Source organism: Pinus tabuliformis, chromosome 1_1, assembly GCF_031772625.1.
Source record: "Pinus tabuliformis cultivar Carrire ecotype Pingquan chromosome 1_1, CPIR1, whole genome shotgun sequence".
In the NCBI taxonomy this organism is placed as follows: Eukaryota; Viridiplantae; Streptophyta; class Pinopsida; order Pinales; family Pinaceae; genus Pinus; species Pinus tabuliformis.
In genome coordinates this window covers 667909857-667917814 of record NC_142297.1, presented here as the reverse complement: position 1 = coordinate 667917814, position 7958 = coordinate 667909857, and the positions used below count along the sequence as shown (strand labels likewise).

At 36.9% G+C, this 7958-nt stretch overlaps 1 long non-coding RNA gene across 4 annotated transcripts; it reads right to left on the bottom strand.

Annotated features, from left to right (window-relative positions):
- Positions 1 to 519: 519 nt before the first annotated feature.
- Positions 520 to 7662, bottom strand: LOC149215171 (uncharacterized). Of its 4 annotated transcripts, none has more exons than XR_016251013.1 (3): positions 7105 to 7662; positions 6777 to 6948; positions 540 to 2504 (listed from the first exon to the last, which is right to left on the bottom strand). It is a non-coding gene; the product is annotated as an uncharacterized LOC149215171 (long non-coding RNA). The 4 variants fall into 4 exon arrangements; XR_016251010.1 differs by lacking the exons at positions 6777 to 6948; positions 7105 to 7662 and adding an exon at positions 2878 to 2954 and having other exon boundaries at positions 540 to 2165; positions 2412 to 2504; XR_016251012.1 differs by having other exon boundaries at positions 541 to 2165; positions 2412 to 2504; positions 6777 to 7661.
- Between the last annotated feature and the right edge of the window lie 296 nt (positions 7663 to 7958).

Sequence of the window (7958 nt, the reverse complement as noted above, 5' to 3'; positions counted from 1 at the left end):
TGCTTTAAAAAAGCTTCAAACAAAGTGCCCAACCTACGTTCTTTCAAAGGAATTTAGATTTGATTGCTTCAAAAAAGGTTCAAACAAAGTGCCCATGGAACAAGTCCAATGCTTCAATGTTTGGAGGACTGGGGAAAAGATCATTAGCATCATAATTGCAATGTATCCATGGAACATGTCCAGTGCTTCAATGTTTGGAGAACTGGGGAAAAGATCATTAGCATCATAATTGCGATGTATTCATTATGACAGGATAATTCCAAATTATTAAATACTTCTGTGGTTAGGTTAGAATGGTTAATGATAAAAACAACAGAGGTTATGAGAGTTGGGCATTGATCTTTATAATGATTGCAGAATTAGTTTAAAATAATTATAAAAATTAATTATAATTTAATTCTAAATTAATAGGAGTTTTAGTATGAGTTTATTAGCGAAAATTTTCAAAAGAATTACTTGAAATTCCGAAAGAGACGGGGATTAGTTTTAAAAGAGTAATCTAGGGTCTATAACCTTCAGTAAATATGTGTCCTTCCAACTAACAAAAGACAGGAAAAGATTCAAGGCCAATCCAGCCCTGTTAATTGTTTTCTGCTCGAATGATATAGTCTGTACCCTTCAGTAGATCTGTGTGCTTCCAGCTAACAAACCAGGAAAAGATTCAAGGCCAATCCAGCCCTGTTAATTGTTTCCTGCTCGAATGATATATACAACTTACAACTTTCTTGGTTTTCAAATTTCACCATAGAAGTTTGTCAATATAGTTATGTCCTTCAGATTGGTTTGAAAAGAATCCCCTGAAACTCAACATTTTTTTTAATAAAATTAGAAATGTGGTAACTTGACACCACCCCATGCAGTTACACAATAGATATTGTTCACAAAGAGGAGCCACATTATAGATATTGTTCACAAAGAGGAGCCAAAATGCAATGTTCAGACAGTAACCAACTTGGTTCCGGTTACCAATTCCAACAAGCTTGCAGGTGCGGTGTATGGAACTTGGGAGTTTGAGTAGTTTGTTGTTTGCCTGTACGACTGGTTCCAGAGGTCCTTGAAAACTATTAAGTTTCTCCCACTTGAAATTGTTGGAGGAAACTGAACAAGTTAAGTGAGGACCACTATAAGTAGAATCATTTCTTCTGCTCCAAAACACTTGGTTTTGAGGTGATACCACTATAAGTAGAATAATTTCTTCTGCTCCAAAACACTTGGTTTTGAGGTGATAAACATGTACAGTTGACAAATATAGCAGGTAATCAACTTATAATGCCACGATCAGCTCCACACATAATGATATCTCAAACAGTGCAGTGCTCATAGTCAGCATAAATGAATGATCTTACACTCATCTCATCAAAGGAAACAACCCGTGTAGTTATCGTTCCCAAAGAAAACTGATTGTAATTCAGAAAAAGTCATGAAGCCCATCATAAAAATGTCTATTGATTTTAGGATGTATTCCATTCGTTCCCAAAGAAAACTGGCTGCAATTCAGAAAAAGTCATGAAGCCCATCATAAAAATTTCTATTGCCTTTAGGATGTATTCCATCAGCATAATTCCCATTCTGCAAACTTCTTTCTTCCTTGTGGTTCTTTTAGCATATGCACATTCTCTTGGGAAAATTATGGCTCTCAAATGACCCTGTGTTAAAAGCATCCCGTGTTTTGTGTTTTGCTTCAACTATGTCTTCAAATGTCCATCTACATTCTTCATTGTTCCATTCAAAGTCATGATTATGGTAAACTGAGCCAGAGGAAGAAGCTGCTTTGGCCCAAATATCATAAATTTAAAAAAAACCAAGAACATAATGAGACCCAAAAGGATTAAACTTAATACAATTGCAACTGAGATGTCAGCAATTGCTCCCTTTGTAAATTGATTCCTTCTAGATCTTGAAGATTCCAGAGAAGCCTGCGAGCAGGGATCCAATGAATTTCCGCAGAGTCCGGGATTTCCACAAACTAGATCCAACGCCATTTGGAAGCACTCAATGGAAACTGTCCTTGGAGAAATTACTGATCTTTCCTATTTCCATTGGGATTGAGCTTGTCAATGAATTTTCTGAGAGCCTCAAGTCATAAAGCTTTTCACAAATTTTTTTTTATAGAAGAAGGGATTCATCCAGAAAGGTTGTTCTTTACCTATCTCTTCTACATATTCCTGAATAATACAATTTTTTTTCTTAGTATCATCATTCCAACTAAACTCATGAATAAATATAACCAACTAAATGAATAAATATAACCATTTTTTTCTTGTATTATTCACTATTGTGAATCGAATTACCTTCGGATTCCTCCATGACCAGCCACAACAATTTAAGGTTAGTATATTTTTGGACAATTTATTTTACTTATTTAACAAATTATAATTTATAGGCAGAAAACCTAAATTAACAGTAAGCACCCTGATTTCAGCTGCTTCATCAGAAACATAACAGTCCTTTCCACGAAGGGCTTGCAATGCTTCTTCAAATTCTTTGTCATGGCCAGCTTTTGCCTGAAACAACAAATGACACTAATCAATACAAAAATGATAAATGACACCTTGAATTCTGCATAGTAATGTATATCTAAAGTTTGAACTTTCCTAGATGCTCCCTTCTGGTTTATTTGTATTATTTAATCTCTTATTATGTTGCTACATATTCTCTTTAAATTTATAAACCTTTATTGTTTTCAAGCATTGTATTATGTACATATGACAAATCTGAATTGCAATCAATCAACCGTTTGAGATAATACAAGATTTCAGTAAGAGCATACATGGTGTCGAATTTGAGAAACTAAAGTTCAATACACTAAAAATTCATTAAAAATATGCCTATGGAAATGTACTATAAGAAATGACTTGGAAAGGAATAATTACTCACCAACCACCTAGGGGACTCTGGAATAAAGAAGAGTCCCGATACCAAAAGAAGACAGGGTATGATTCCTGCAAATACATGTTAAAAAAGTCCAATTTTTTTAATTTTTGAAATTACAACAATCATATATTGCAACATATTCTCAGCTAGGTGAAGTCCTTATAGTGGGTGATTTCAATGCTAGGACTATAAGGGGGCAAGCTAGCATTCTTTGTTGTAAAGATGATTGTGACCCTATTTGGCTTACAGAAGAAAGCAATCATCAGTGGGAAAGAAGAATTTCAGAGGACAAGGGCTGCAATCTCTTTGGTGAACAATTGCTTACTCTATGTGGGGCCTTTGATTTAGTCATTTGTAATGGCTTGACTAGATAGGCAAAGTCCGGTAATTTCACTTGCAATACTTACAATGGAGCAAGTGTGGTAGATTATGTAATTTGCTCGCATGGTTTGTGTGAGAAAATGGACGAAGTTCTGGTTGGAGATCAGCTGTGGGATTTGAAATCAGATCACAAGCCAATTTATTTATGTTTCTCTTGGATTGGAAAGAAACAATTAGAGTCAAAAATTCAGCATGTCCAACAAAATATCCCACAGGGCAGAATTCTTTTGACCCCAGAAAATTGTAATACCTTCAAAATGACGTTAGAGAGGCTCTTTGAGAAGGAGAAAATTACAATTCACAGCCTTCATAGTCATGAATTAACACATTTAATTCAATGCGCACTTGCAAACTGCAAAAGAACAAAAATTAAGAAATCTGAAACAAATTGCTTTCCGGTTAATGCTTGGTTTGACGAGGAATGCAAAAGGCAAGGAGAATCTGGAAAGAGTCAAACAAGGACAACATAAAGCTCAAATCTTACAAGCATTTATTAAGCAAGAAAAAAGCTGATTTCATGGTTTCAAGGAGGGAAGAACTAATCTTCCTTGGGAAAAATAATCCCAAATTATTTTGGAAGGAGCTCCAACCGAAAAAGATACAAAATGGAAATAATATTACAGCTTCTAAATGGTTTGACTATGCAAGACAACTCTATGAGCAGGTTCCCAAGGTTGACCCTCCCCCCTTGGTCAACACGGATACTAAACTCTTCACGGTACAAGAGGTAGAGATGGGTATCAAGAAGTTGGGTGTTGGAAAAGCAAAAGACTTAGCTGAACTCCAAGCAGAATATCTAAAGTGGGGCTCAAAGATCCTTGCACCTCACATTACAAAAATCTTCAACAACATCATACAACAAGGGCTCCCCACAGATTGGACAACTAGTCTGGCAATACCTCTTTTCAAGAGCGGTGACATCAATAACCCCTCCAATTATCGGACCATCATGATAAACCCTTTGTTTGCAAAGCTATTTGGAAGCATGCTAGAAAACAAAATTAGCAAGTGGGCAGAAGAAAGAAATAAGCATGCTAAAGGGCAAGCAGGTTTTAGACCTAAGCATTCAACAGTTGATCATTGCATAACTTTAAGGCACATCATTGAAAAAGTTTGGGAGAATAAAGAAGAAGTCTTTTGTTGCTTTGTTGATTTCAGAAAAGCGTTTGACTCGGTTCCTAGGGATAAACTTTGGCAAAGAATGGAGGAACTTGGGGTTCCTAAACATTTGAGATCAGCTGTGCATAGGCTGTATGAAGAGGTGAAAGTCAAAATTAGAACTTCGGCAGGCATTTCTGAAAGTTTTAGAAGCGATCTCGGAGTCAAGCAAGGTTGTCCACTGTCTCCTACCCTTTTTGGTTTATATATCGACAAGCTTGAGGAGTGGTTAAATTCGCAAGGGGGTGATGGTATCTATTTGTGCAAGTTTGTTATAAGGCTTCTTTTGTATGCAAATGACCTTATTCTGATTGCTAAATCGGCGCTTGGTTTGCAAGAGCACTTACTATCCCTTGAGCATTTTTATAGAAGTGTGGGGATGCAAGTCAATATCAGCAAAACGAAAGTAGTGGTCTTCTCTAAGAAAAGAAAACATAACCAACATAAGTTCTACTTTGAAGGCAACATTCTGGAAGAAGTTGCGGAATACAAATACCTCGGAGTCGACTTCAACAAAAATCTAAGCTGGAATGGTTGTAGAAAGAAAAGAACTTTGGGGGGTTGGAAAGCATTTTATGCTTTTCAAAATAAGTGTAGAGAGGCAGAGTTATGGGACTGGAAGACCACTCAAACTCTTTTTGGGCTTCTAGTGATTCGAGTGATTCTATATGGTTGTGAACTGTGGGCTAGCAGTACTTCCGACATGCAGTGGAGACAAATTGAGAAAATTCAGAAGCGTTTGATTACAAACAAATTTAAGATTAAAAGTGCAGTGCCTTATGATATCTTGTTAAGTGAAACAGGGGCTGCTCCTATTGAAGCAATTGCTATGGTGCGAGTCATAAGTTATTTAAAAAAAATTGAGCAAATGGAAGAGGGTAGATGGCCTAAGGTTGTCTTTAATGATAGATTGTGCAAGAGCAAAAAAACTTGGATGCAACAAAATAACAAATGGTTTAGTAAATGGGATATTTGCTTGAACGCGTGCCCCATAAACAGCAAAGAGATAAAAGCTTTTGTTATGGAAAAGTTCCACAAACATACTTGGGAGAAGGAGCTAGGAAGAAAGAAAAATTACTATATTGAAGTGTTTAATCCCACTCATAATCATCAACCAAAAGCATACATAGAGGCCAATATCTCTTGGAGAGCCAAAATTCTTATTGCTCAGTTAAGGACTAATTCTCATCAACTTCGTTGTGAAACAGGGCGCTGGAAAAGGCCAAAGGAAGTGTGGGAGGAAAGGGTATGCATTTTTTGTTCTTCCGGAAAAGTGGAAACAGAAAAACATTTCATTTTAGAATGTGAGCCTTGAGGCCTTCAAAGACAACAGGGAAAGTTATGCAGATACGCTGGCAGCTAGCTCTTGGGATAATCTATTTAACGAGGGGTTTGTCGAGAAGACGGGAGCATTTATTGTGAAGCTTCACAAAAAAAGGGTCGAATACATCAAGCAGATGAAAAAGCAATCTGTCCCATAGGCTATCTTTAGCCTCGTGGACGTTAAAATAATTTCTCTTTCTTTCTTTCTTCTATAATGAAAGTCCTTTCAGACATTTTGTATGGCCGTATACTTTTTGTATTATTAGGCTCAGGCTCCAACCAAGATGGAAACAAACTTTTTCAGACATTTTGTATGGCCGTATACTTTATATCTTGTATTATTAGGCTCCAACCAAGATGGAAACAAACTTGTTTGTCATATTATCATATTTGATAAGAAAAACATGGTTAAGAAATTTTTAATAGTGATGATTACTTATAATGGCAAGAAGGCGCCACTGAACTAGCACCCCAAGAAAATAGCCACCCCAAGAAAATATGCTATTAAAATACCAATGGTAATGGAAAATTGCCATCAGAGGCAGAAAACGATGATGTTAAAGTTTTTAAAATGAATAGGACTTCATTTTCTGCATAATGAACTACAATGTTGCTGTTACAAATTCTAGTTCAAATAAAAATTGTCCATTCTAATTAATCAGAGACTGTAAAGAACGGATCATGTGGATCAAAGCTTCATACTTGATTTGTTGTAGTAAGCCCTCCTCTTAAATTCTTAGGAGTTAATTTAAGGAGTTATTTCAGGGATGTATACAGGAACCTGTTGAATATTATAACATAAAAACTGGAGTGAAAAGGAAGTCTAGAACTAATATTATAACATAAAAACGAGAGTAGTAAAGAATTCTAAATTAAAAGGAATTTAAGTGAAACTAACATTTCAAGACCCAACTGCAACTAGTTCAACAGTACCCAAATGCCTAGCAAATGTCTGGGTGATAGCTCATAGCGAATACTGACATATAGCAGTGATAATCACAGTGCCTGAAATAGTCCACAAATTTTTGGATTTTGTCTACCTTTCTCGATCTAGCTGCTTGGGATTTGAGATTAAATGTGCATGTGCATCCAGAAAAAGATCATTAGGTCTGCTCTGAATCAAAGGCCCATCTCTTATCGCTCCACCGTTTTCCTCTTTTTTTCTCTAAGAAAGGAGATCTCAGAGACGACTCCTCCATTGTTGTAACTTCCCTATCACTCAAAACAAAAAACAATACAATGTAATACCAAATGGCCACTCAAAACCAATTCAAGGGTGTAGTTTCTTTACACAACTTCTAAATCTCCAACCAGGACTCCCAGATTCAGGAGTCAAGATTTTTCTGCCAGAATTCGATGCAGGCTCACCGGTAAAGGCTGCAAGAAACCCTCATTTTCCTTCATTCCCAAGGAATAGTCGTATTTTGGTAATAAGGGTGGCAAGCATCAATAGTTTCAAGACTTATGAGTCGGGCTCGCCAGATGTCTCCTGCGTTGGCCAGATGAAGCTCAAGACTAAAGAGGCCAAGAAGCTCAAAACCCTAACTAGCGCCCTCCATGAAGATCGACAGCCAAGAAAACCCCAAAGGGATGGAAAACTGGGGTGGTTCAATAAACTCTGCAATTTCGGCAGGCGAAAAGATGAATATCTGTGGCTTTTCCGGATTCTAGAGTCGTGGCCTCTGATAATCTGCAGAATGTGGGGGATATTGTTGACGAGGAGGAGAGGTCCTGTGCTTCAGTTCCACCGCTCTCAGATTTGAAATGCTTTGTGTCACAGTGGGAGCCGAGCGCATTATCAACCATGAAATCCACGGTGAATTCAAACGGACTCTCCCGTAACTTCGGCGGTGCGCACACATGTCAAGTGGAAAGCAGAAGGTTGCTTAAAAAATCTGTGCACAGATGTCAGACGGAGAACATTGATTCAAAAGAAAAGCCAATCGACCTAATTATTTGATTTAATATTTAATTTACACAAGTGTTATAAGTAAAGACTCAAAGCATCCATGTGATGTGGTGACACAAAATGAGGTTTAGTTAATGTTGTTCAGTGATTCTTAACTGCAGGTTTCAAGTGCGGCCTTTTCTTTCAAAGAAATAGTCGGAATAATGTTGCGGGGGTTCACATTGATGAGGAGGAGATATTCACTATTTATAGGGTTTGGTTTGTTGTTAATACTTAGAGATAGTTTTTTTTTTTTTTTTAATGAATCTATGGA